Raw genomic sequence first — 21,995 nt, forward strand, 5'->3', positions numbered from 1 at the left:
TATGTGCTGAAAGATGTATGTATAGATTCTATGAAATACATGATGCAATATTTTACATGTATTTTAATTAGTACTAGACAGTAGTACTACGAAAACATCATGTGTAATTAGTATACAAACATAAAATTACACCATACACAAATTAACAAAGTATGTTTTAACTAAGTCGCTTTACAGTAAAAAAGTAATTTACGACGCACCTGAGCAAGTACAATTACTTTAATGGTAACAACTTGTCCGGTAAAAAATACCGATATTGTAGCGGTTTTAAGAAAAATATATGCATTGTTATGTAAAGCTAGATTAGTAATCATATACAGCTAGATTTTATTATTATGTTTTTTTCGGTAGTTTCGTTTTTTTCTTTGTGAAAATAAACTTTTACTTCATTAGAACATATTTCGTGTTTTCTTGAACTGCTTTTTTGCAGTGAATTCCAGATGGGGTACACTAAGACATGTTCGGTACACACTTATTTTATAAAGGACATTGAAACTGGCATGTGTTGGCTAGCTCAGTGTTCAAACAGAATGAAATCTCTATTTTCCTGCTGGCCGTTCAGTGTCCAAGCAGCACGTTACAGTCGTCTCTGTCAACAATAGATCTAGTTCTTTTAATAAGTGTGTAAACACATTATACAAGTCTAAAGGTATTCTGTTAGTCCTGGAGGCTGATGAACTTCAACTCGACCGATCCATTTCAATGCCCAGAATAAGTACGTTTTTAAACCTACCAGATGTTACGAATATTAAACATTTTATTACCAATTAAGCGAAAATGGCCTTTGAGGTGCCGAAGACTGTCTGAAGTGGTTTCCAATTGCATAGGTAAATCTACGCCACTTGCGTATTGTATTAAAATGAATAAGTACTTCATTTTCACTTTCGATGCCGACACAATTTGAATCGGTTTTTGGTTTTTGTTAGTTGAGATTTTGTGTGGCTAATTTATTAGACAAATCATATTGCTTGATTTTGATAAGTATATTATTGAAGCAATCGGACAGGGATATTTAAAGATAATAAACAATCAAACCGTAAATTCATGAGAAAAATGAGTTTCTCAATTACTTCTTAATAACAAATTAGAAGTATCCTCATCGAGCAATAACGCAAATTCCAGAAAAATGCTAGAAAAGTGCTATTTATCAACAAAAAATGGTATTTCCTAATCATTTCCCATTAGACCTATACAGCTGTTATTTTGAACAATATTCAACTGTACCCTCAAGTAAGTTGAAATAGTAATTTCCCAATAATTTATCAAGAAATACAAAAACTTTAATTGGAAGCAAACGATCTGCTGAAGTATCAAGAGCAAAGATTACAGATTAGTGGTTAGATCAATAGAATCACTGATCGATGAAGTACAAATTAAATGAAACTGTTCTTATAAAGCTTCTTTTGAAAAATCTTAGTTATATGAGCCTTTGGCCTGAGTGAAATGTCAATGTGTTCAATGATTTCAATGAATAATTTTTTCAAAGAATCTAAAACATAAGTATTACATAATAAAATTTTTGAAAAGTTATTTGCACACAGTTTATGTTTTTTTTAATATGCAACCAATGCATATTTTCTGTTTCTTCAGAAGTTTTTAATATTTAATTAAAAACGCCGTCTTCCTCGCATCACCAATGAATGTGTTTAAAGCTGCTGCTAATAAATAATTCCAGAAACAAGTTAAAAAAGAAATGTTAGGTATAGAAATTATTCCTCATAATGCGTCTTTTTCTTTATCTGATTTGCCTCTAATCTAAATGTTTTATTTAATTGCTGCAGGTTTATGTTTTTATTACGGCTAAAATTTATATATCAGTATAACAAAAGTGCATTGTTGTCGAGCCTGTGGATCTTGCAAAGTGTTCTTTTCCACTCCTTCCGCTCATTAATAGCACCGGAAAAATCATGTTTTAATAAATTAATTGCTATATAGTTTCTAATGTAGCATAGACTGTGATTTGTGTGGGTCTTCTTCGTTCATGTGCAATGAAATTGTTTAGCTGGGTAATATCCACGGCCGCGCTGCGCTTCCAAAAGGCGAATTTTATATTGAATAGACTTGATGGCGCTAGAAGAGCAACGCGCTTTTATGTGGACGAACATATATTTTTTTAAATTATTAGTAAGTAAGTTTTAAAGGACAAAACCAGTACCTAATGATTTTGCACCTGACTGTCTCAGTTAGTTCATTTGCAGATGTTTTAAAGACTTAATCAAGCTTGAAACATTCCTAATTTATCCAGTGGGTTAATGAACTGGTTATAAATATCATTATAGTTCATTGGTAGCTGTGTTTAATGTCAATTTTAATTTATCATTGTCCCAAATCACATTCACTTTCAGTAAATTGAAACAGATCCATAAGAGATTAAGGGAACTGTCATCATCACAGCATGTATAAAACATAAGGCCTGATTTGGATCACGTATTCCCGATGTTTTCTAGATCAATAGCATTAATTCCCAGGCACGCCAGTTCTGAATATCGTTGACCATACGGTATATGATAAGAAGACAAACGAATACCAAGTTGTAAATTACCAACATTTAAACGGTACTGTGGTTCCAGTGTGACACGCGTTTATATTTATATTGTATATATGTATGTGACCAGAACTTCCGCAGGGATTTGCGTAGCCACATGAACATGAAGCTTAGATTTTGAAGAAATCGGGGTTTTTCCTTCGGAAAGTAGAAAACGGGTCACACTAATAAGTTCACACATATAAATAAAAAAAAACATGTAAATGTGAAAATAACCGATATTGTTTTATAGAAATAAATTACCAATTGAAGCAAAACAATTGCCACCATTAATAATAACTATATAACTATAAAATGCATATTATGTGAAAAAGCAGAAGAGTGTCTATGCTTAGCTAATTAAATGAAAAATGTGCTTTTAATTCCACTAATTTATCAAATCAATTAAATTCTTATTAGTACAATCAAGATCATCTTAAATAATAACTGATTTTCATCGCTTGCTGCAACCATGCTTGGGAATTAAATTACTAAAATGGGAAAATTCATTGAAGAACTCAGCTCTTAGTGATCAAAATTATGTTTCCTCGATTAAAAGTTATTTTATTTCAAGAAGCGCGATATATTGAAAAACCCATAGGAATACATTATTTAAATATCAATAAACAGAAGTCAATTAATTTTGATAATTTACGGCGTAATTATAATTACTGTAAACTCGTTAAATATTCAAATCAAATCTATTGACCATAGAGATTTGTTCAGCCATAAAAACTCACTGGACCAAGGGGAAACATCTGTTCTTCCATAAATCTTCAGTAAATGTATTCAGTTTTACATTACGTGAAGTATGGAACTGTAGTATAAGATAAGTGAACTTGCAAAATCAACACATTAAAATCACTTTAGTAAGTCAATTATTGACAGGCAATAAAATACGTACAGCCAGAACGTTGACCGTATAAAAAATGGTTCGTGATTTGCAAAGTAAGTAACCGATGTTGGACAAGCGTAATTACCTGTATTCAAGCCAGTAATGCGGCCTTACTAATTTGCTTTAATCAAAATTATAGTTTTGTGAAGTGTAGTGGTTGGTACTAGCTGTACTTAAATTGCTTCATGCAAGCCTTTTAGCAAGAGCAAGCAACAGTCGATGCCAATGTGAAATTGAGCAATTTTGAGTACCTACTTACTTGATTTTTAGATTCAAATTAAAAATATTTCTTGCCATTTACTGCAATACAGAGAATAAAATTTATGTCTTCTTTTCCTTACTTGCAATCAGTGTTTTCTAATTTTACAAGGTTGGAAAGTGGAAGTTTGCGAATTGGGCGCTTTCACGACTTTTCAGTTTATTGCTTAGTAATTAATGATAATTATACCGTACTTTCTTCGTTGGTTTTTGCTTTCCTATTTGTTAACATCAGACTTAATTTATTATTAGCTGTTAAAGCCTTAAAGTAGACATTAATGCCTCAACTGCAGTAGAAAATTATATAGGTGCCAATATTACATAACTACCTAACAGCTAATAAGCCGATGTTCTTTAAATATACTTAGAGATACAAAAATGCACATAACATTGTGTTTCAGCTATACCAGCCATTTGAAAGCTATTTTATCTGCAAATTACACTACACAGATTCCGATGTGTAATTACGGGTAGCTCAGCAGTTCATTGTTTTTGCTTTTTTTACAATGATATACAGGTGAATTTCCTGGCAAATGAATGAAAGTGCATTAAAAATTCTAGTCAATTCATGAGAACAGTTGTAATTAATTTTTATTGTGGCTGAGAACTAAATGCGGAAATCTTTTTAAAATACTCGTGTCAATTAATCGGAGATGCCCTTGAAAAATGACTATTTTAATGCAAACGAGAGGAAATGAGAAATAATTGCAATAAGGATAGATCGGAAAAGGAACGCGCAATGTATCCTATAAACCAAAGCTGGTTCAACTAAACTTCTTTCTTTCTAATATACATACATATTAGGAGGCTTCTTCATTGCCAACAAGTCTTCCCCGGAGGATAAGGTCATTTGGACTGGATTATTCATTTTTGCATTTTTGCTTACTCTGTTGTCCTCCATTCTTTGTACATGTTTGTTCCAGAATGGTCTTCTCCGTCTCACCCATCTTATGTCCTGTAGATCTACATTGCCTTCTGATGTCCTCACTTCGTACTCTTAGAGATTTGCCTTGTATAAGGTCTTCATTTCAACTGTTCTCATCATTTGTAGAGTTCTGCTTGTATCTGGTCTTGTTTATGCTACGTTTGTTATTATAGGTCTTCCTGCCGTTTCCGTATTTAGGTATTTGTTTTTCCAAACAATTTCTCTCAAACTTCACGAAATTCGAGCCGCTTTCATTGCTTGCTCTCTTACTTCGAGAGGTAGCAAGTTACTAACTAGTTACTTCCATGGCTCGTTATCTCTGCTCCCAAATATTTGAAATGGTTTACTTGTTCGACGATCTTGGAGTCGATTTCCTGCTTGCCTCTTATCGGTTTCTTTAGTATTACTAAACAGTTAGTCTTCTCGGTGTTGATCATATTTAGTTCTTTTGCTTGGGTGTTGAAGAAAGAAAGAAGAATCTGAAATCAGAGCCGCGTTGTCAGCGTAGCATACGGCATGGAAGAAAGTAGTTTCAATTTTGTATCCAGCCGTTCTGGGAAGATTTTCTATTATTTCAGTTCTTTTCTATTATTTGCATTAGGCAGTCTGTAGTTTAGCCCTTTTGTTCTCATTATTTCCAGAGCACCTTTCAGGTGCACTCTATCAAAAGCTTTTTAGGGTTTATTGAATTCTAGGAATTTATTGGATTCTAGGGATAAGGATATTTGCTTGACTATGAATATTGCATCTATTGTGGATCTCTATTTTTCGCAAGCCTTGTTGTTCTTCTCTTATTCTCTCTGGTTTTGCTGATTTCCCCCAAAATAGTATTTGGGAATGCTTTAAAAGCGCTATCATGTAGGGTTGTTTCACAATAGTTTTCTAAGAGTTCTTTCTGTCCCCTTTTAAAAATGGGTATTGTTATACTATTCTTCTATTCGTTTGATATTTTCTGTTCTTCTATAATATTTTTTAATACAGTCAGTATTTCATTTTGTAATGTTTTTCCCTCCGAATTTAAGCATCTCCTTAATGATCTCATCTGGTCCTGGTTTTTTTCTAATTTTAAGGGATTTTAAGGTGTTTTTAATCGTGTCATTTGTTATTTTTATGTCACTGATCTGTCTTCATGATCGATTTTTGTCCTCGCCTCGTTGTCGTCGATAGTTTTTCCAGTTTTCAGGTGTCTGATCTCGCATATATTTGATGTCGTTCTAACAAAATCAATTACTGTTAACAAATTGGGACCAACTTTGAAATTGGATCAATTCAGATTGCTGCGAACGATTCTATTTCTTTTTGGAGCGTTATTTAGTGCAATTTCTTTTCGATTAGTGCGTGCGTTTCTCTACAACTGCAATCAACTAAACTACAGTTTATTACTAAAGTTTTTTAAACAATAGGATTCCAGATTTTTCAGAAAGAGGTTATTCACTTACTTCCAAACTTCGGGCAAATTTGGGTGTGTAACGTTCATTTTGTTGAGCAGTTTATTTAAAACGTGACTGTTTGTTTGCCGCAATATTAATTTTGTCTAAAATGTTTTGTTTCTATTGCCATTTGTTTAACTTAACTTTTGTATGTGGTTGACTAATAGAACTTTTTTTTAAACCTAGCAAATCATCCATCTTGAATTAGACAATGAAAGCAATCACAAACAGACAATAAAGTGTAACGAACAGTGTAAGTGATAAAGCAATTAAATGAAACATACTATGATTTATGATTAATTAACAGTTTATCGATCTTTTATGATATTTCTTGTTTTGTTGTGCGTCGCCAAAGTTGCTCATCATTTAATTGCTAATAACTGTCGAGTTTAAAAAAATGTGTCATTAAAAATTTAATGATAATTTGATGTTCAATTGAAATGCCTTTCAATTTAACAGAAATTGCCGAAAAGATTGCGATTACCGCAGAAAACATTTTAAAAGATAATTAACACTTCATGCCGTCAATTACAATGGGCAATATACATTCCAGCCTTTCTTTTGCACGAATATGAACTAAGGATGTGAGAATCAAGGTTTATGACTTTGAGGCATCGTCACATCTTCACGCCACACTTAATTCGGAAATAATTTGTTTTACGTAATTTAGAAAGAGCTCGTTTGTATGTATAACTGTTTGCATTTTATATTGGACGAATTTTCTTTCACAAGATAATTTATTTTATTTGATTTTCTTGATTATTCTTAAATTTTGATGAGTTTACTATGAACAAAAATGCTTCTTTTTGAAAAAAACTAGCAAAATTGAAATTCGCATTCACATTTAGCGCGATGGTATAAAGAATGCATTTACTGTTCACATTTTTACAGTAAAGGAAGTCTTTGTCTATGTTTCACAAAGGCCACATTTTCAAATTACAAATATAATTTAAAAATAACAGGTTTGTAATCAGAACGCCAATTCGAACAAATTGACTACTGCTGTAACTCACTTGGAGAATAGTTATAAAACACAATTATGTTTAAATTTATCGAGTAGCAAAAAGTGTAAATTAACGTAATAAATGCGTTTTAATGTCATCTGTAAGATTCCATTATACATTCAGAAACAGGAAAATTGCAAATTAATTAACAAAAAATGTGATACGACAAAGTTGGTTGACTGCAATTCATGAGTCTCTGTTACCAGTCTGTACCAGTAAAAAAACATTTTTCCCACAAACTTCTCTTATTTCGCAGCTTCAACAAATGCAAAACTGAACAATTAAGAGCGTGCATAGTTTTATATTTGTTTGTTTGTCTGTTTTTATAAGTTAGTTCTATATTATGCTGGTTTTAGTGAACATTAATCCTTCAATCATCGCGTTTGCTTCTTTCCTGTGCAAATTGCTGGGTAGAGCAATCTATTGATTTCAAAGTAACAAGCGATTAAATGCGTAAAGTCATTGAATGGTTGCTTTTCAGGATAACTGTAAAGTAGCCCTATTTCTCCTAATTATTCAAGGTGAAGCCAAATTTTTATTTGTTGTTTTTATAATTTTTTTTAATGAAATATATAGTGAAATTATAGATCTAAATTTTAACAGCCATATTTTCTTTGATGCTATTTATATAAATATTTTTGTTCTACCAGCATAAAATTATAGCTAATATTGGTGTAGGCAGTTACTCAAGTAAACCAATTATAATAAACAAAGCCCAACGGAGCGTTAACAATTTAAACTTTTTCTTCACTAATCTTTATTCAAATTTAGTATTTTATTATTCAGTTAGTTTATTTTTGATGGTTGACGATTAATTATTTATCACTCTTCGTGTATGTTAATTATTGCCTTGTTGGTTTAATGCATTACAAATGGGAAACATTGCCTATTTAGAATACAAAGATGTACTTTTTTCAGATTTGGAATTCCGAAATGCGCCGTTCAAATGTAGATTTCTTGGGAAGATGTCCCCTGCGGTAAGTCGTTAGTAGATTTGTTTTTCGCCTATTATTTCCGCAGTTATTTAGAAAACGGTTCATGTTTTTTTAGTATTTGTGCAATGGATCGGGTGTAAATTTGGTCTTTATCTGACTTCATCGGCCGTAAGTATTTTGCAGAAAATACCACAAAATTGTTCAGTTCTCATTGTTGTTTGCCGTAACCTCCTGTTGGATTACTGAATATGTTGCAGTTATTCATAGTGATTGGAATAAAATGTTAAAACGGACGCTACTGTATTTCACCAACTTCTGCCAATAAATTTAACAACTTTGGACAGGGTTCATTAGCTAATTATCACGCCCAACCATGCGTATCATTGAAAACAATCCGAAGCCGATCTTTTTTGTTGCCGCCGATAGCCACTGGTCGTTCTAATTTATTCAATTAAAACAGATTAATTGGGAACGTCCGTGTGGAGGCGGTTCGCCGATGTACCGTAAGTCACTTTAACCATAATTTGTGGTCCATAATATCAGGTACGAGTTTTCCGGTATGTTCAATCTTTGCCACATCTATTTGTGGTTTCTTCGTGGATTTCAACCGAAACAGAAATGCATTTCACTCCATCTTTCAATCATAATCTAATAACACCATTTTCCGTAGTTGGGTGGTAAAAACAACATGTTCTTGTATTCTTGGAAAATGTGCTTTATTGCAATTGATCAGCAGAATACGGTCTTAGTTTTAGTACTTAGTTTAGACTTTAGTCTGTCATGATCCTCGAATTTTCTTTCTGCTTTCTTCTAGATAATGGAATTAAATTTGTCTTTAATTCAATTCTACTCGCACGGTTGTCTGAGAAACCAAAGAAGATCATCCAAGTGAAAAAACAACCTGAAAGTGTCTGCTCAGCCAAGCACTTAAGAACAATATTTAAAATTTCGCCAAATTGTGTCGTTACTTGTATTTTCTGCGTTACTTAAGTACGTCGTGTACATTTCTACGTTAATTTGATTTGATATAAATTTCCTCTTATTTTTATGGCTGTATTTAAACACAATTTTAACAATACTTACATTAAAAATAGGACGATGAAAAATTTAGACTAAATTTTGAACTGCATAAATTCTAACCCTGCGAGCGATTTGTTTTCTGTTTGAAGCGTTATTGAGTGCAATTTCTTTTCAAATTAGTGCCTGTGTGTATAATAAATTAGGGTTTCGGATAAAATATCTACAGGGTGGCACATGAAACAATGGAACATGAATGGGCAAATGAAACAATTGGAGAAAGGTCCACATGCTCTCCATTGAATAAAAAACGTTTTTATTAATTGTTTTACAATACCACCGGCATTAAGATCTAATATCTCGAAATCAGTTATTGATTTTTTGCCCATCTCGTTTATTTACAGTGGTGCTCAAAAAATTATCTTGTTGGTGTGTAGTGATAATTTATGCAACGCTGTAAATCGAATTTTTGACTTAAGTTGCCTATGAAGTTTAAGCTTCAACATGCGCTCAATAGCGCAAAATCGTCCCAAGAACAGAAAAGTTATCGCTTTGATAACTTTGAAACTTTGCTGTTTGAAACCAAGAAGTTGACTTTTTGAGTCCACGCTGTAAACAAATGGCCGAAAAATTCAATAGACGTTTCGAGCTATTTGGATCATTAACTAGTTCTTTAGCATCTTTAAACTTTTAGTGTTAAAATCGAAAAAAACTTTTTCTTGACCAACTTGGAGCATGCCGAACTTTCCGCATTTTTTCATTTGCCAGCCCGTAGAAAATTTATCTGAGGTGCTGAATTTTTAGCACAACATGGACTAAGAGACGACAAATGGTGCTAGTGAACGTTTCAATCAGAAACCGAATCGTTTGAAGCAATCAGTATTTATCCAGTTCTAAAGTTAGGGCAAATTTGGCTACATAACGGTCATTTTGTTGAGCAGCTGATTAGTCTAGTTATCCGCTTAACTTTTCACTAATTAATGCTCAATTTTCTTCAAATGTTTGTTGCGATTTTGTCCTACTAAAATAATGGATACTTATTGTAGTCGTCGTTTTGTAGTTATTATAATCAGACATGTATGTGCACTATACAGGATGTCCAAGATCAGGGTGCATTGCATGAGGACCTTCGACACCGTAAGATATACGAAGTCGGTTAAATTAGGAAAAAGTCGCGCAATCAGGCGGTCATATACATGGGGTTTTCAGAAAACAAGTGTCTGTTTGCATTTTTTAAATATTTAGAAAAAAGTGATCTTTCAGATTTGTCTTTTTATTCATTTTTCGCAGTTCGAGAAGGTGCCATGAGAAAGTATTTTTATTATGATTTGAAATAACTTCAAAAATGAATAAAAACGAAAATCCGTAAAATCATTTTTTCTAAATATTTCGAAAATTACAAAAAAAAGTTGTTTTTAGAAAATGATATGTAAATGGTCCCCTAATTGCGCAACGTTTTCCTAATTTATCCGACTTCGACTTATGGTTTTGGAGATCGCCATACAATGCATCCGTCTTCTTGGTCAATACTATAATACTACCAACTATAATAAAAGTAACATTTACGCATAAATTAAAGATCTCCAATCTCAATACTTTTCCCTCTGTTGAAAACTGAAATAAACGTTTATTGTATTGAATAGCAGTTTAAAAGTATTTCAAGAATCTCTCACAAAAATACCTTTCACAACTCGTCAGGAATCTAATTTCTAACAACAAAGGAAAAATGCTCGAAGGTATTAATGCGGCCTTGCAGTTTTATAATAATAAAAAATCTCATTAAGATCTTGTCAAGGAGTAATAAGAAATCTATTTCACATCGAGCTTATATCGCAGCACAAAAGTGAATTTGTTGCCACACTGTTAACATTTGTTATGGAATTTTAACGTAAAAATACATAGAAAATAGGGACCCTCCAGTTTCTAATATACGCGAGGCTCTAAATGAAATTAGTAATACATGACTTATAAATGTTAATAAATATGACCATAAATGTTTATGCAGTAATAAGTTTTTCGGCGTTGCAGTTGTTGCAAGTTTACCTGAAAACATTTGGTGGGCTTTGCCGTTCCAAAATTCATATTCTGTTCGCTAGAAAACGGCAACAGCATTTTACAAACAAACGAATTCTGCAGTTTCAGAACTTTAGGAAACATAAAGCAGTTTGCAGGATAGATAAATTTGCTTGTAAAATAGTGTTATTTTCAAGCAAATAGTTGTAAATATCAAAGTTTGGAGTAAAAGCGATAGCTAAAATTAAAAAGTGATGCATAGGCAGATGGATCATGCTAAATAATTGCAACAATCTTGAAAGAAGATTCACAAATATCTCATACAAAGACAGAATTGTATACAAAATGCGGCTGATAAAAGTTTTTAGTGACAAATTTTGGCTAGCAATTCTTTAAATTTAATTAAAAGCTAAGCAGGTATCTTAAATTAATAATTGCTGATGCCAATGCTTTTCTAAAATGCCAAAGAAAATTATGAAATTCTCTAGTTAGGATTAGTTTAGTTAGAAGCAAACGTTCTCTAATATAAGGCTTAAAGCTGGCTTTTCCGGAATCTTCTCGTTAATTTACAAGCCACAAATTCATTAAATGCCAAGTGAAGAACTATTTAAAGTTGTGGTTTGCCATTTAGAAAGAGAGTCCCGCGTGTCGGTTTGTGCCATCTAATCTTTAAATACATGGAAATAATACCGTATTGGGCAGAATCCTAATTCTGCATATGCATGAGAAAACTCGCAATTAGATGCTGGACATTATATTTGCTCATTTAAGAAATGCCTATTATTTATGCAAATCACTGTCAATAGAAGCAAAAGAAGCGTCTTAATAGAAGATGAAAAAGGCCAGTAGATAATTGAGGATGTATTTTAACTTGAAATTAATTATTCCATTATTGTTGTTTCAATACATAGCCGACTCACTTAAGACCTGTCAATTATGATATCTGTAGAACGTCTGAGTTTATTTGCGTTTGCCTTTAATATCATCTCATATAAGGCAGCATAACATACAGTGGTAATTTCAGCAAAATTAATTTTGCGCGAGCCCCTGGCTAGGTTTGTCCTTTTTTGCTGCTTTCCGATATTTCCAATTAACATAACTTATTCAATTATAATTGGAGTGCGATTTTTTCAACATTTAGGCATTCTGCTAATATAATCTGTTCTATGTTTGCTTAATTGTCCATGTCCAATGTTATTGTCTGGTAAATAATACATGGGAAACTTCCGAATGATGTCACAAGTTCACTACCTTCAACCAGAAGTGACAAGTAAATAGTCTATTGTCCTTTAAATTGGAAGGCGCTAAAATTAGCATTAATTTAACCTTGTTTTAATATAAATTTACGTTTTTTAAATACTGTTTGCTTTTCCTTTATGGTCATAATTTGTTTGCAAAGTGATACTATTAATATTGCTGAGCAGTTTTTTCTATAAGAACAAACCTGACCTTTCGTTGTGCGAATAATTTTAATGCTCAGTTTAAAAAATCGACCACTTATTTTGATTTGATTGATCAATTTAATTTTTGTATGATGTATTTAACTGTATGTATTTTATTCAAAAAAATATTTTGAAAGAACACAATATTAGAGAATTATGTGCCTAAAAAATAAGTTTATTAATCCAGGTCCCTTCTTCTAGTGAATGTTGAGTACACACCAATCAAAGAATGCAATATACGAGAGATCAGATATAGAAAGTCACTAAATTTAAAATCGTTTCTTTTCATCAAAAAGCATACTTTGCACTGTTAGAACATTAAATAAAAGGTCGGCATTAATTAAATGTCCAGCTTCAACAAATAGTTGTCCTATTTATTTAATATTAGTTCTGCCAAGGCAAATATTCAAAGCACAGCAGTGGTTGCACAAATTAAACATTAAACAGAGCGTTAGAAAAATACTCTCAGGTTGAAGAGGGATTAGATCCTCCTGCAACAAAAGCCATTGTTGACAAAGCGTTGAACTTTTCAAAGAGCTTAATTAACAAGTTCTTTCACTAATTAAACTATTTTATCAGCTCACAAATCAATGCTGCTCGTTCAGAAGTGGTAGATATAATTTTGAATGTTGTTCATCTTTTTTTGTCAGCTAAAAATTGCTGGTAATTAAAACATCTTCAATAGCATGCAATGTTAAGGACGTAATTTTGAGGACAATGAACGGTTGGCTGATTGGTCAATGTTGATGTCATTAGTTGGATGTCCGCTTCAGTAGAAGGACAATGAATTAATGTTGGTGAAAAAAATTACCTCCAATGATTGTCTAAATTTAAATTTAAGGAGCTAAAGTCAATATCTCGGGTAATTTCCTGTCGGGAACAGCTTGTCAAAATAATCTTCAAGGATTTACGCTTTTTCACGGTGCATAATATTTGCTTTTCACAATTGGCTTGTATGTTGAGTTACATTTACCCGCCACAGGTTATTTACAAATTTACCTCACAGTTTCACTAATTAAAAAAATATTTCGTTGTAACACTAATTATTTTAATATGGTCAGCGCTCTCGAGCATTAATAATCGGATTACAATAAATATAAGCATTTTTTCTGCTTTCCCTTATGTCAACGTAAACTTCGTACCGTTACAGATGAATAACCGTTGGATCAAGTCGTCAATACGATTTTTTTGTAGTAGAACAAGTTTGCCAAATATTTTGAATATGTAGAACAACACACCAGGTGGTCTTTATAAAATTTCCAAAAAAACCAGTATTCAAGGAATTTAATTGTACCAATAACTGCATTAAGGCAGTTGAATTCTTTCATTCGTACTAATAAAAAGCGTATAATGGTGGGAATGCTTTTTACAAATTAAGATTCCCATGCAATTTTCTAAATGTTTACATTTATAGAATTTAAAACAACAAGTATGGTTCCTTTTCAAGTATATAGAATCCACCGACTTTTTAGAAGTGAAATAGTGAGCCAAATGCGATGAAATATGTTGAAGGTTTTTAAAAGTTTTTAATTTTGCTGTTCGTCAAGAAATAATCGAAAGACAATCTGTTGGAGGAATAAAATTAAAATGTTTGATACTCTGCTAATGAAAATTGATGCTCTGCTCTGCTAAGAGTAATTATTAAATTCATTTCATGGTAACAAACTGGCAAAAGTGGTTTGATCTACAAATTTTCACAAGAAAAACCTCCTAATATTATTGTGAATGCAAATGATCAATGAACAGATATTGGCAAACAAGGTATTTTAGATTACACGTTTGGCATAAACCTGTTTTTTACAATTTTTGTATGACACGTTTTTGAATTAAGAATCACATTGATTGCAAATATTCGATTTTTTTAGAAAATTTACGAAATTTCAATATAAATATAAAAAAATATACACTGCGCCGCAAATTTATCGCATAGCTTAAATCTTGCCTAACTTTTCACTTGGAATATCGTCTCAGTCAGTCTCAGTTGATTTGAATATGTTTTTTCGACTCATACCTCATTTTAGGGCAAAATTGAAACTATAAGAAAAGCAAAAAAATAATTCGACATATTGTACAAAGTGTCTTCAAAGTAATTTGGTTCTTTAATCTTCTGTTCATCCTGAGCAATTCGACAGATTCAATTTTTTATGATCGGTCACATTTTCCGCGCGAAAGTTACTTAAACTTTTTTTATTTGCAAATACATTTTTTGCCCAAAAGACTGTGCTCTGTTTATTTTGTCTCTTTATGCTCATGCAAGTAAGTTGTAAAAATTTTTATTTTGCTTAAGGATATTCTTGTTTTCACACCACGGCAATTTTTCATTGCTTTTATGGAGCTGCGTCTTTATGGAGGTACATTTGTAACAAGATAAACAGGGGTTCACAGCTTTAAGTTTGAAATAAAATGTTGTATGTTCTGTTTGGAATTGAAGAAAAAGTTGAAATAAATTTCGGGCGGAAAATGTGACCGGTCATAAAAAATAAACGTATTTCGAACGGTTGGAGATAGACAGACTAACAAAGATCCAAATTACTCAGAAGACACTCGGTATATTTTTCTTTCTGTCTGACCTGACCGATTTTCCGCACGGATATTATTAGACGGATATAATAGATAAATCCATTTGGACCAGGAAAACCTTGCACTATTTTAACACTCTCTAGAAAATGTTAATCGATTATATATATTATCTTATAACTGAAATTTTGTTCAAAAATAGAGCTGTTTCGATAAAAAAATTGTTTAAATCGGATCACCGATTGAAAAAATGTTCACAATCAAAAGTAAGGAAATATTTAAGCTTTGCGCTAAAATTAGGGCGCAGTCGTATTATTTTAATTCTGACTGAGAATAATTTAACATTTGATTTTAATCCACAAGCTGCAATATTTGAAGTTACACCAACCGTACCAATATAGCATAGAAATCAGTGCCACAATGAGCTTGATATTGAAAGAAAAACGGAAATTGCAGACAGTCGAAATTTAATTAAAAAATACAATACTGGGGTTTGAAAAAGGGGCTACTTCAAAGATTGACGCAAAACGCTATATAAAAGTGCTCTCAGGGTAAAGTTCTAAAAGTTCATTGTAGGTTCACATCAGTCTAAAACTTTCACTTTTGCTGCTTATTGCAGAAGCTTTTTACCGGTCGTGAGGAAAAATAAATTGAGGAAAAGGAACAGAAATAAAAGTGTTTTTCCTATCTTCATGATTTCTCGCGCGTAAGATCTTCAAAAAGCTCACTCGTTTAAACATTTTCTTTAGATTAATTAAGATGAAAACTTAAAAACAGGATAGTTTTTATCTACCCCATTTAAAATTTGCCATTTTCGCAGATATATGTTTTGAACAAGTTGTGTACACACTTTACATGACTTTTGGTATGTATGTTAAATTATCTATTCCCAATTAAACTTCTTAATTCAATCTTACCTTTGCTTAGCCTTTCCCAGGTGGTAACTATATTCAGCAGTTATTGAAGTACTCGTCAATGACGCAGGTTTCTGCAGCTGCTCTTGGAAAATTCTGAATAAAATTAGGTTTTTTTCATCAAAGACCCAAATAAAAAGTCCTTTTCTACATAAATCTCGGATCGGTTTCAATAGAGAAAAACAGCGATGGCGCTTGTAGATATAAACTGACCTCTAGGAGGTTCCGCGATCCGTTGAAAGAATCGACGACCCGCTGAAAACAATCGAAGAACGTCCTTGCACGGCCTTGCGACTGTTAACGCCACCGCTTACTACGAATTTGCCGTTCCGTTTATCGTTTGTTTCAGCACGCGGAGGCAAGGCCACTGTGATCTTCTGCTTTGGTTCTTCCGTAGCCGTTCGTTCACTTCTTTTCGACGTTATTCATCTGTTTTGGGGAAGAAGCGCGCGATGAAGAAAGCCAAGCTTGCTTGCGCCTTGCCAGACAACGATGCGATTGTTTTAACTACGACAGGTGACTGTATTTCTGGGGCCTACTGAGGAGTAGTGGGCGGTGGTACTGAAAGATATATGGCATTATTAGGGGGTATTTATATTTTCTTCGCGACCGTATGTATTTGCCTATGTGGTGGGAAGGACGGAATAGGCATTAGAGCATTAATTAATGACATTTGCTAGAGATAGATTTATCCACGGCTTCCGTGTATTTTTTGGAATTGTTACCAAATTTGACGTCGAAGAGCGCAGATTTCGCACGGTGGTCAACGCTCATACCAATCAAGTAGGCGATACATTAGACGCAGCTCATTTCAATAAGAATGCGAAACCCGGAAAAGAAGTTCACAAGGGAATAAGTGAACTGACATTCAATAATTTGAAGTCACGTAGCAAGTTCAAAATCGAAATGAGGAAATCTACATTTCTGTAGATTTTTTCAGAGCTTTCGCTCTGCGTTGATTTAAATCGGCTGCTTTACAGTCTGATGGGTTAAATATGTATTTTGAGAGCTTTATTTTCAATTGATGTGATAGATTTTGTAATTAATCACAATTTTTTTAACCCTAATGGTCAACACTTTTGATCTTAATCTTGAATTAGTTTCGTCTTTTTTTTACCCACAACAAAATCAGTATTTTCAACCAACAACAAATGTCTAAGTTGAAAATATGTTCAAACATTTTAAGATTGATGTGCGTATCTAAGTATCTATAGTTACAACACTGCATTCAATTGCTAATATTTGAGACACTTTGTATATTTCGAGGTTAAAATAAGGGGTTTTCAAATATTCAATAATAGCGCTTCCAGTTATAATGATGATGGATATAACTCAAAATATGTGGTTTGCTAATTTTAAATAAGAGAAAAGTTCTCGAAAATTAATAGTTAACTTCAGCATAGAACGGTTTCATTATAAATAAAGCAATCAATAAGCATATCAATCAATTGGATTAAAAAATACAATAAACTTTCTTCTGAAATGAACGTAAGCAACTGCTGTTTTGCATATAGGTAAGCAAATATTTTTTTATTGTATTATTCTGAATCTAGCACTGCGTTCTTCAATATATTTTTAGCCTGCTTCTCAGCTCTCTCTGATATAATTAATTTTATTTTTGATTAATAAACATTATTGTTGTTAAAATCTCTAAACCAGAATGCCACGTCGCAATTCTCGACTCTCGACTTAAAAAAATGTGATACTGAATTTGTAATTACGAAATTCCAAATAATTGACGCACAATTAGGACCACCGCTTATACGTACACATTTTTTTACATATATTTTTGTAACTGTAAAAGTATCTACTAATAAATAAGTTATCAGCAAAAGAAACCAGCCACATTTTCCCTAACTTTAAACTGGATAAATTCTGATTGCTGCTAACGATTTTATTTCTGCTTGAAGTCTTATTGAGTCAAATTCTTCTTCGGTCAGTCTCTGGTTTGGAAAATTGTGTGCGAATTATGTACATATAAAGATTCTAATTCGCGTGAATTGAAACATTGCCACATTTCTGAATATTCGGCAAGCTCCCACTTGAAGAAATTTTTTTTATGGATTTCAAAGCAAAATGTATTAATATAGACCGCATATTGAAATGGTTTTTGGATGTTCGCAAAAATAAACTTTTTAATCTTGCAGTATTAAAATTTTCGTTTTGGCCGATTTTCAAAATATGGGGCTCATGTTGAAGCTGAAACTTTATAGTCGACTTAATGCATTAAAAGCATTGCATGCATTCACGCAAATGTGAACTACCCTCGAAATCTGGCAGATGATCAGATGAATTACAGGGAACTTTTAAATAATCCGTTCCCTGTACGTAGAATATTTTTCTTACGTCAATTATTAAGTTTTAGTTTCAAAACGGGTTCTGGATTTCCAACATTAAAAACAACAGAAACAACGTTCAACAGAAAGAAAATTATCACCGAACCAATAAAAATTTAATTTTTTGAGATCACCCTGTAAAAAAATAAATAGACAAAAAATTTAAAAATTGTTTTTTGATATCCGCTCCGTCTTTATGGTTTTATTGTTCAAGTTCAAAAAAACGTTTTTTGTTCAAATGAAGTTCAAATTTGCATTGTTTTGTTGTCCACCGTGTACGAAATTGATGAAAAATACATATTTTTTTCAAAAACACAAACGGACAGAAAACGAATTGGACTAAATAACGCTTCAAACAGAAATCAAATCGCTTACAGCATTGAAATTTTATCCAGTTTCAAAGTTGTACAAATTTGGCAGTGTAACGCGTAATTTGTTGAATAGTTTATAAAATATAAAATACAATTAAAGCCCCATCTTGCAAACGCCCAGTTATTTGTACTGTTCTAAGCTATACCTATGTGTTCAATTGCGTTTCCCTTCAACATAAAGACGCTACCTGCTCAAAAAGTAATTTATTTTGTTTCGTTATGGAACAACCGTAGATTATTAATCTATTTTTAGATATACCCAGGAATTTACTTGTAAATTCCATTAACTATAGTCAAACATAGGTGTGAAAATTTTTGGTATGTAAACCGTTCCCCAATCCATTACGGTATAAAAACAAATTGGAATGGGACTTTGAAGAAATAAAGTAAAAGCTCTGCCGCCGCACAAAAGATAAATAAAGATCAAATTTATTTATTTTCAATTTCCTCAACTAAATGTTCAGTAGGTGTTTTAAATGCACAAAACTGATTTTAAAGCGGAGGTTTGATGGGCGATAGTATATTGATTTAAATCAGGTAGAAGACGATATTATCATGTAAATAACTACTTAAGGGTCAAGAGCGTTTTTGAAAAATTGAGAACATATTTGGGAGAGGCACTTTCTTTTCAAGTTTATAGCTCTATGTATGACTTGATAGATGAACTTTAATGAACTTCAGAATTAAACAACATGGTCTTTTTTAAATTTCTTAGTTAATTTATTTTATGGATACTTGCCAAACTAATAAATATTAAAAAGCGACAACAATCTTATAAACTCCACATATTGTTAAGAGTTTGTTTTGGAGCGGTTTAATTATTCCTGAATTAAAATAGCTGAAACATTCGGTGACCATGTATTGACATCACTTCTCAACTTCTTAACAAATCTATTGTTTATGAAAATGTTAAAATTCTAAAAGGTTTAATCCACCCACTACTCGTTCGAGAATATGTTCTTTATGGGACTATTTGCCGCTGTGTGAAGGTATTTACTACCGTTTTAAAAATGATCCATAAGTGCGAGCAAGTTGGCCCACCCTGTATATTTGTCTGTTACTACTACTTCATGCTGAATAATTATATGATCGTTACATTTCTTTTTCTTTCTGTTGCATTGCATTGTAGTAGTTAAAATCTGCAACATCATCTCAGTATCAAGCTCCAACCAAATGACGCATTGGCTTCCCCAGTAATTAATAAGCTTTATCGGCTTTATTTATGTTAAATATTATTTTCATATAAAATCGTTTAGCCGTTGTGATTGCAATTAGACCATGGCAATTTTCGTACCAAGCAAAATCAAAGAGACTAAAGAAATTGAAACAATGCAAGATTTTAGATCCCTACATTGTAGCAACTAATTAATTGAGTATCCATATAATTAAATAATTACGCAGTGAGCTGAAATTAAGTTATTGTTATAAACCAGTTAGTTATAAACTATAAATTACTCAAGACGAACCGTACCAAAGACAGTCCTCCTAGGTGAACCAACTTTTCCCAGATCTTAAAAATTAATCAGGATTAAAAAAGTATAATCAAAGCATATACTTAATAAATCTCAATATTTTATTACTCTATGTAGAAATAAATAAATAAATAAATTCTACTTAACGTATGAGGTATTTATTTATTACACGTCTGCGGGAGAAAAGTGTTGCGTTGTCAGGTAGCTAGTTAAGATGTTTTCACAGTTGGAGACCGGAGTTTAAAACAAAAAACAACTGTAAAAATGGGGTTTTGCACAGCTGCTGTTAACAGTCCGACTGGGATTTGCAAAATACGAGCAAGTACTGCCATAGATCAAACAAGAGCAATTTGTGATGCCGAGTGATTAGATTTTATAGGTTTTCGTATTAATTACATTTTCCTTTCTTACCTCAACGGGTCATTTTATCGGCGCCAAATTCACTCATTGTTTATTGACCACATTTAAAAGTAGTTATTATGGTCGATTAGTCAAATATCATGGGTGGCTTTTAATGAATTTAAGCACTTTCCTTATAAGAATCTTAATACACCTAAAACTTGAGTCTGAACACTCTTTACCGTTTCAAATACCCCACGAGCCGGCACTTCAAGCAATATGCAAAATAAGTAAATGCATATTGCAATACCGTGTTTATTAATTGAAGCTCATTAATTAATCCATTGCTACCAGCTAAGTAAAGGATCCACATTAAGTTGCTTTCTCAATAACCTCTTAACGACAACTTGATTGTAAGATGATTTACCGCAGAGCCTTTACTAGATAAACACTCAGTGTAAAGCGTTGAATTACTGTCATGTAATATCTGGAATGTGGTGGAAATTAATTCATGGCCGGTTAATGAGGATTATTGACGTCGGTTTTACTTGAATTTTCATTTCTGATATCGACAATAGCTGTTTAGTGCACTTTCACAAATTATACTAAGCGAGTAAATTAGTTGATCCATCGAATGAAGCTGCTAGTGAAACTAATCCAATTTCCATGTCAACACAATATACGATAGGCAACAATGATTCATTAGTTTGAAGCTTAATCTACGTAGCTAATTAATCTAATGTGAGTGTCGAATCATTTGATTTCTTATTACCAAAAAACGTATTCTCTTAAATGCAGTATAATGTTCAAATAAGACGATAGAAAAATGAAACTATTGAGCTAAAATATCCAACTAACGTTGCCCGAAAAATAAATTTGCTGAAATTAATTAGTTAAAAAACAAATGGCAAGTATTTATCAATAAACAATAAATTAATATTACTCCATTCATAAAAATCTCTTGACGTATTATTCAAATATTGGTCTTCATTTCTAGATTGATCGAGCACGGATGTAATCAAGTTATGTAAAACAGTAAGCCCATTCTTAATTAGTTCCGCCGGAATATCAGCAAATCCTGTACTTGTTTTGCAATAAAAAGCTGCCTTTGCTGCGGTTAATATTAATTTTTTCAAGTTATACAATTTCTAGGTTGATTTCATATTGTAAAGGTTTTTTAAAAATATTCTGCGGACTATACTTTTCCGTTCGTCTATAGTTAGACGCATTGAAAAAGCATTAAATTCCACATTTTTTAAATTTCCCAACATGTTCACTTGTTTAACAGTATCTATTTATTTTTTATAATGTATAGTCTGTTTCCTTAGAGCTAATTAGCTACATGCAGACACTGCATTATTCTTCTTTATAATTGGTAACATCCCACGAAGCTTTCGTACAAATTTTTCATTATTTGACTACATTCGATAAATTACCATTTGAAAGAGAAAATGTATTTCGAACTTTTAAATAACTTCCGTTCAAGTTACTATTTTAATTATATTAATAACGTTAATGAAGCAGATGCTGATCATTTTTCTCTTTAGTTATGCGATTTATTGTTTTGAGCAACTTCTGATTTCCGAGTTCAAAGCTTTCTGTT

The 21,995-nt window shown here is 32.3% G+C and overlaps 1 protein-coding gene and 1 long non-coding RNA gene across 4 annotated transcripts in view; one reads left to right on the forward strand and one right to left on the reverse strand.

Moving 5' to 3' along the window:
- Positions 1-16,424, reverse strand: part of LOC109546551 — a 22,287-nt gene extending 5,863 nt beyond the window's left edge. The window contains exons 1-2 of one of the 2 annotated variants that reach the window (XM_048663548.1): positions 16,088-16,424; positions 15,878-15,970 (exon numbers count right to left, since the gene is read on the reverse strand). The gene's annotated coding sequence lies outside the window, so the exon portion shown is untranslated. Of the gene's footprint in view, positions 1-15,877 lie in introns of both variants that reach the window. The other variant, XM_019917543.2, reaches the window with a different exon arrangement.
- LOC125503370 overlaps positions 1-21,995 on the forward strand; it is a 50,340-nt gene that overhangs the window by 8,120 nt on the left and 20,225 nt on the right. The window contains exons 2-3 of one of the 2 annotated variants that reach the window (XR_007280785.1): positions 7,955-8,013; positions 8,087-8,261. This is a non-coding gene — a long non-coding RNA (uncharacterized LOC125503370). Of the gene's footprint in view, positions 1-7,954; positions 8,014-8,086; positions 8,262-21,995 lie in introns of those variants that run through there. The other variant, XR_007280784.1, reaches the window with a different exon arrangement.

Source organism: Dendroctonus ponderosae, unplaced genomic scaffold, assembly GCF_020466585.1.
Source record: "Dendroctonus ponderosae isolate FM_Combo_2020 unplaced genomic scaffold, Dpon_F_20191213v2 Dpon_F_20191213_2, whole genome shotgun sequence".
Taxonomy (NCBI): domain Eukaryota; kingdom Metazoa; phylum Arthropoda; class Insecta; order Coleoptera; family Curculionidae; genus Dendroctonus; species Dendroctonus ponderosae.